General features: G+C 43.1%; 1 pseudogene; it reads right to left on the reverse strand.

Annotated features, from left to right (window-relative positions):
- Positions 1-3946: 3946 nt before the first annotated feature.
- Positions 3947-6951, reverse strand: LOC136184464 (UDP-N-acetylglucosamine--peptide N-acetylglucosaminyltransferase 110 kDa subunit-like; annotated as a pseudogene).
- Positions 6952-8361: the final 1410 nt, after the last annotated feature.

Raw genomic sequence — 8361 nt, forward strand, 5'->3', positions numbered from 1 at the left:
AGGCAATCTCTATATAGAATTCGTCTTACCGTCTATTCGTGTGTTCCAACGTGAAACAAGACACAAATTAATTTGAGTAGGCAATCTCTATATAGAATTCGTCTTACTCCCTATTCGTGTGTTCCAACGTGAAACAAGACACAAATTAATTTGAGTAGGCAATCTCTATATAGAATTCGTCTTACAAGCTATTCGTGTGTTCCAACGTGAAACAAGACACAAATTAATTTGAGTAGGCAATCTCTATATAGAATTCGTCTTACGCGCTATTCGTGTGTTCCAACGTGAAACAAGACACAAATTAATTTGAGTAGGCAATCTCTATATAGAATTCGTCTTACCTCCTATTCGTGTGTTCCAACGTGAAACAAGACACAAATTAATTTGAGTAGGCAATCTCTATATAGAATTCGTCTTACTCCCTATTCGTGTGTTCCAACGTGAAACAAGACACAAATTAATTTGAGTAGGCAATCTCTATATAGAATTCGTCTTACAAGCTATTCGTGTGTTCCAACGTGAAACAAGACACAAATTAATTTGAGTAGGCAGTCTCTATATAGAATTCGTCTTACAAGCTATTCGTGTGTTCCAACGTGAAACAAGACACAAATTAATTTGAGTAGGCAATCTCTATATAGAATTCGTCTTACCTCCTATTCGTGTGTTCCAACGTGAAACAAGACACAAATTAATTTGAGTAGGCAATCTCTATATAGAATTCGTCTTACTCCCTATTCGTGTGTTCCAACGTGAAACAAGACACAAATTAATTTGAGTAGGCAATCTCTATATAGAATTCGTCTTACAAGCTATTCGTGTGTTCCAACGTGAAACAAGACACAAATTAATTTGAGTAGGCAATCTCTATATAGAATTCGTCTTACCGTCTATTCGTGTGTTCCAACCTGAAACAAGACACAAATTAATTTGAGTAGGCAATCTCTATATAGAATTCGTCTTACTCCCTATTCGTGTGTTCCAACGTGAAACAAGACACAAATTAATTTGAGTAGGCAATCTCTATATAGAATTCGTCTTACGCGCTATTCGTGTGTTCCAACGTGAAACAAGACACAAATTAATTTGAGTAGGCAATCTCTATATAGAATTCGTCTTACCTCCTATTCGTGTGTTCCAACGTGAAACAAGACACAAATTAATTTGAGTAGGCAATCTCTATATAGAATTCGTCTTACTCCCTATTCGTGTGTTCCAACGTGAAACAAGACACAAATTAATTTGAGTAGGCAATCTCTATATAGAATTCGTCTTACAAGCTATTCGTGTGTTCCAACGTGAAACAAGACACAAATTAATTTGAGTAGGCAATCTCTATATAGAATTCGTCTTACAAGCTATTCGTGTGTTCCAACGTGAAACAAGACACAAATTAATTTGAGTAGGCAATCTCTATATAGAATTCGTCTTACCTCCTATTCGTGTGTTCCAACGTGAAACAAGACACAAATTAATTTGAGTAGGCAATCTCTATATAGAATTCGTCTTACTCCCTATTCGTGTGTTCCAACGTGAAACAAGACACAAATTAATTTGAGTAGGCAATCTCTATATAGAATTCGTCTTACAAGCTATTCGTGTGTTCCAACGTGAAACAAGACACAAATTAATTTGAGTAGGCAATCTCTATATAGAATTCGTCTTACCGTCTATTCGTGTGTTCCAACGTGAAACAAGACACAAATTAATTTGAGTAGGCAATCTCTATATAGAATTCGTCTTACTCCCTATTCGTGTGTTCCAACGTGAAACAAGACACAAATTAATTTGAGTAGGCAATCTCTATATAGAATTCGTCTTACCTCCTATTCGTGTGTTCCAACGTGAAACAAGACACAAATTAATTTGAGTAGGCAATCTCTATATAGAATTCGTCTTACTCCCTATTCGTGTGTTCCAACGTGAAACAAGACACAAATTAATTTGAGTAGGCAATCTCTATATAGAATTCGTCTTACAAGCTATTCGTGTGTTCCAACGTGAAACAAGACACAAATTAATTTGAGTAGGCAATCTCTATATAGAATTCGTCTTACGCGCTATTCGTGTGTTCCAACGTGAAACAAGACACAAATTAATTTGAGTAGGCAATCTCTATATAGAATTCGTCTTACTCCCTATTCGTGTGTTCCAACGTGAAACAAGACACAAATTAATTTGAGTAGGCAATCTCTATATAGAATTCGTCTTACCTCCTATTCGTGTGTTCCAACGTGAAACAAGACACAAATTAATTTGAGTAGGCAATCTCTATATAGAATTCGTCTTACTCCCTATTCGTGTGTTCCAACGTGAAACAAGACACAAATTAATTTGAGTAGGCAATCTCTATATAGAATTCGTCTTACAAGCTATTCGTGTGTTCCAACGTGAAACAAGACACAAATTAATTTGAGTAGGCAATCTCTATATAGAATTCGTCTTACGCGCTATTCGTGTGTTCCAACGTGAAACAAGACACAAATTAATTTGAGTAGGCAATCTCTATATAGAATTCGTCTTACGCGCTATTCGTGTGTTCCAACGTGAAACAAGACACAAATTAATTTGAGTAGGCAATCTCTATATAGAATTCGTCTTACGCGCTATTCGTGTGTTCCAACGTGAAACAAGACACAAATTAATTTGAGTAGGCAATCTCTATATAGAATTCGTCTTACAAGCTATTCGTGTGTTCCAACGTGAAACAAGACACAAATTAATTTGAGTAGGCAATCTCTATATAGAATTCGTCTTACAAGCTATTCGTGTGTTCCAACGTGAAACAAGACACAAATTAATTTGAGTAGGCAATCTCTATATAGAATTCGTCTTACAAGCTATTCGTGTGTTCCAACGTGAAACAAGACACAAATTAATTTGAGTAGGCAATCTCTATATAGAATTCGTCTTACCGTCTATTCGTGTGTTCCAACGTGAAACAAGACACAAATTAATTTGAGTAGGCAATCTCTATATAGAAAACGTCTTACTCGCTATTCGTGTGTTCCAACGTGAAACAAGACACAAATTAATTTGAGTAGGCGATCTTCATGTACAGCAAGGGCCAGCGTTACCTCGGTTTGTCTCTTTATTTAAAAAAGTAAGTCACGAATCTCAGCGCGCAACTTTACAATCATGCAGTCTTTCCCATCCATTTTTCAAATTAATTAGAGTGCGCAACTTTGGCAGGAAAACTGCAAATTTAATTTTTTTATGTAAGTATTTTATCACAGAAACGATTCAGAGTAAGTAATTTTAATGATCAGCGGAAGAATTCCAGTAATTTGCTTGCAACTACAGCTAGGCAAGAACCGAGGCCCAAAATCTATCCGGAAGCTTTTATGCAGTCCTCTTTGCATCCATGCCAAATTAAAACTTCAAGTTGCATCCGCGGAGTGCATTACGTCAACAAAGATGGCGCCATACCCCAACGGATAGACATGCGATATTACTACTTTGTAGTACTGTAACGCCTTTGTTATCGCTTGCCATAAGGGACGAGACGTCAGTAAGATCAGGTGACAGCAAAGTTGATTTGTTCAAGTATTGTACAGTATTAAGAAATAGTAACTAAGAGCCTACCGTATGCGAAATCAGCGCCCTCAGTCTTTGTTCGTGTCGCCGTCCTCCAGCTCAAGAGAATTGAACCCCACGTAAGGACCCGACGTAAGGACCCCACGTAAGGAAACGCAAGCAAACAATATGTAAATATGTAACTACGGACGCATGCTCGACCGTACGCAAGCATACGCAAGCTTACGCAAGCAGCACTTACGCAAGCAGGGTTGCACTGAAGTGCGCTAAGAACAGGTCCCTGGTAAAATTGTAACATAAAACGCACTGGCCAATTTTTCTGTTGCGACATTTCGCCGAGCTTCTGACTTTACCTGAGTCTGTATGGCCGGGTGTTTTGTTCTCAGGGCGCTCTTCTCTAGTATCCGTGTTCAAACGCAAATTGGTAATTGTATTAATTAAGAAGGCAAAGAGATTCCGGCAGTCATTCGAAAGGCATCTTCAGGGAGAAAAGGGAAAGTCAATATTAGTGGGTTCTCCGATTCTTTATGTACAAAAAACATTCACACGATGTGGTCGGGAGGAAGACCGCTTGCGTGTCGGTGCCACATCTTCAGCAGCAATTCTTCGAGATCGTGCGTGAACGTTTTGACGTTGAATAGCGGTGACGTCACTCTCGCTTTTCGCACTTTCGCCTTGAGTGCTTCGAGCCTTCACATAGACAAAATCGGGTTACCCGGGCAACAACGCACGCGCATTACAAAACCCCGCGTAACTTACTTTTCGCGATCCAAGCCATATTCGCACGCTATGTCCTCGTAGTCGCGCGCCGACTTGGCGATGAGCTGAGGAAAGCCGAGAGCGGTCAGCTGAGACGCAGCGACGCGCGACGCCAGAGTCTGCTCCGGCAACGTAACCATAGGAGTGCCCGCCCACAAAACATCCATCGCTACAAAAGAGAGAGAAAAATGTATATACTCATATATTTCTATTTATTTACCTGTTGTGTGCCCATTGCAAAGAGGCGTATCTAAACACATATCGGCTAATTTTCCGCGACGCACGTGCTCTTCCTTCGGCGCGACAGCCGAAAAAACCACGCGATTCGCGTCGACGCCTGCCGCCGCGACCGTCGCCAGCACATTTGCCTCGCCGGCGGCGGGAAATCGGAGGAGCCACAGGACGCTATGAGGCACGCGTTTCAATATATTAATCCACATTTCCATCGTCGCCGGATTGATCTTGTAGAGCTGATTGAAATTGCAATAGACGATCGCCTCGTCGGGCAGGCCGTATTGCGCGCGCGTCGTCAACGGATGAAAGGGAACGCGATCTTCGCCGCTGAGCATGCGCGCCGTCAAACCTAAATTGACTCCCGTCGCCGCCGGCGGAACGACGCCGACCGACGACGTCACTTCGATACGGGAGACGCCGTTCGACGACGAGGCGGCGACGGCGGAAGATGTAGAGGCGACCCAGTGCTTCATTTTCGCTTCCGTGACGTCTTCGCCGGAGTCCTCTTGGAGCAGATGCGGAAACATGTTCGCGTGATCGCCGATGAAGAACGTTCGCGGCATGTAGGCGAGTTTTTCGGAGTACTGCTCGCAAAGTTCGATTGGTGACGTCACTCGATCCGTGATGATGTAGTCCATGAAGGGAGCGCCGCTTGTGCCTGGATATCCAAGCCACATGACCTGAGAAAAAATCAGAAAATCATAAATTGAATTATAAATCAATTAGATGATACAGCAGTCACATAATAAAACTTATAAAGGGGCCTGCCTCTCTCTATTGATTCATAGTGCTATCTTATTTTCACAAATGAACTACAGTAATCTTATATAAGGGAGCCCGCCCTACATTGATTTACTACTCCTCCCTTCTACCTGAAGTGGGCATGGCTTCAGAGCAAATATTTTCATTTCTTGCACCCTTCGTGTATCCGTTCAGATTGATGAGAACGTGGATGCCATGAGCGTGAACGAGATCTGCAGCCTTGCCTGCATTTGGCTCCTGCAAAAAAGATAATCATTTTATTCAAATACGATTATTATTATTATTAGTAGTAGTATACCTGAGAAAGATCAATGAAGTGATTCACTTCCTTCACATTGGACCGAAATTGAGAGCCGTCGCTAGGCGACAATGCGTAGCAGAAAACCTTGCACACAAATTTCACTACTACGTGTATAAAATCTGCGTTTTTCTTTTCTTTACCTCCACGCGACATCGATTGTGACTAGACGGCACACTCTGCATCAAATGAGACGTCGGATGATTACAGAAGTCTGACGACATGTATCCGATTCTCTGACGGCCTCCGGACGCTTTCAAATCGACGGGATACCTATGCGGATTCTTGTGGAAAATCTTGACCTAAGAGAAAGACACGTAGAAGGCATTTTTTCTATGCCGTTCACTCCGGCAGACCTTGTCCAAGGAGAGCGAGGCGTGGCGCGACGCAATGGCTTTGCGCACGGCGTGAGAGAGCGGATAGAGCATGCTGTAATGAGGATGCACGGAGGGAAGACGATTCTTGCGCAACTGATGGCTTATAATGGCACCAATTTGCCTCATTCGATTATCATAATCACTCCAATCGCAAATAATCTAAAAGAAACAATTCAAAAATTAAAATTAAAATAATTGCATCCCTTATACCTGAAGACAGTGAGCGAGATTGCAAAATGCGTCCGGAAAATCGGGTTTCAACTTCAAAGCCATCTTTTGCCTCCGGGATGTTTCCAGAATCCTTCAAATGAACGCATTAGAAGAAGAGAAATCCCCATCTGAACGTCGTCTTGCCTTGTGCAGAGAAGCGAGATTGCTGTGAGCGTCGGCGAACGCCGGATTGATTTGTATGGCTCTCGTGCAGCACTGCAAGGCCCCATTCAAATCCTGCATCTCTTTCAGCAGATTTCCCATGTTGCTGTAGGCGTCCGCAAAACCGGGCGCAATCCTAAAACAAAAATGAAGACAAACCCCACGTTTTCATATATTTTTTCAACGTGATAGCAGCGTAGATAGCGGCGTCTCTGTAGTGAGGCCGAGTTGAATTCACTCGCTCTATAGCAGTTGGATTTCGCAGAAAACGAAAGACTTCCAATACATGCCTATTCTCATTTCGTTGGAAGATCTGTGACAGGCGGCTACGTGTACAGAGGCTGTCAATTTCCTTCGTTGCGCGGAAAATACATTTACGGCGACTATCAGAACGGGTGAGACACGCGTTCAGTCGGTTGGTGGTAATGGTTCGTTTCATGGCAACTTTTTCAGGCGACTTTTCATGTCGGAAGAGAACCACATCACTGGCAAATGGACGAACAAGAGAATATGCCTGGGAGGCAAGGATCTGTGCCACAGCGGAGTGACCGGAAATTTGGGCTCAAATATTCTGTCGTTTGGAGAGGATGACGCCGGTATTTCTACTACCCCTTTCCCTCCTTTCTAAGCCCACTTTACCTGATAATCCAGGAGAACTGTACGTGATGGCTGTTTCAAAGTCGAGTCCAGCAAAACCATTCGGAACAGTATTCCAGATAGTAGACCCTTCAAGGTATGTAAGAAAAACGCGCAAGGATACACAGTACTTACGTCAGCCTCACCTATCAGCCGAGCTAGTCCAGACGAGTGTTCAAAGTACAGGACAGTGCAAGTCGGACTGCAAAATTCACCAGATAAAGATTGTTTGGGGACCGCATCTCCTTCGCCGACTCCGTCATTTCCGACGACTTTATCTCCATCTCCTTCGCCGACCCCGTCTCCCACGCCGTTGCCGTGCTCAAACGATGACGGATCTGGTAACTAAAATCATACATGTACTAATTCAATTTTAATTTCTTTGTTCTCCTAAGAATGTCCTTGCCTTCAAAGAGAGTTGCTCGTGCGCGACTACTGCAACAAAAGCTACAGCTATCGTAAGGGGAAAAAAACGCTCGAAGGGCGAAAACGTGACTGACCTATTTCCGCAGAAATGCGAGTACTCATTGCACGAACGAAACTCCTGCCGAATAATTCCCGTCTCGTCACGGCGACACTCATCGAGATTTTTTACGGTCTCAACAACTATCGTTCGCGATTGCACAAAGAAATTCAATACTTGATAATGCCCTCGGCGACTCGCTGCCGATGTCCACGCTTCATATCCGCCCGCGACTACATCGTCATGGGTGAAACGGATCCGTACGGACGGCCCGTCGTGTGTGCCGACAGTCTGGCGAAATTGTGGCGAGAGCGCGAATGGCGAAGAAGGATAGCGAGAAATCGGCAGAATCCCCAATGTCAACACTACTATACTACAAACTAGTAAAGGAATTTTACGGGTTAAGAATGACCACGCCCTCTGAGGCGTTCGTTTGATCGTTGTCTGGTCGACTCAATTCGAACGGATCTGTCTTCGTCGAGCTCAAACAACGGCTTCCGCGTTCGCTCGAAGCGACCTGAGATGCGCATTTTACTCTTGGAGATGTCGAGGCGATATTTCGGGCTCAAGTCTCGCCACGACGTCGTTTTCATTCGATTCTCTGCACATTGTGTTGTACAGTTTCTCCGCTTGAAACGAACGACTCCAGGAGTCCAGGAAGAATCTGAGGAGTCGAACGAACGAAAACACGAGTTCAACGTTAGCGCGCGTGACTTTCATGTAGGCGTGCCTCTTAAATTTCGCTGTTTTCGCACTTCTCCTTCTCTAATTTCGCGTCTTGCTGTTAGAACATTAGACAACTACGAGATAAAATACAAAATGCTCAAATAGATTTTTGACAACCTCATACGATTTTCCGTTATTTTGCTCAGGTATTCACTAAACTTCAAAAAAAACGAGTGGGAAGCAGGAAAAGACCTCCC

Source organism: Oscarella lobularis, chromosome 1 (genome assembly GCF_947507565.1).
Source record: "Oscarella lobularis chromosome 1, ooOscLobu1.1, whole genome shotgun sequence".
Lineage (NCBI taxonomy): Eukaryota > Metazoa > Porifera > Homoscleromorpha > Homosclerophorida > Oscarellidae > Oscarella > Oscarella lobularis.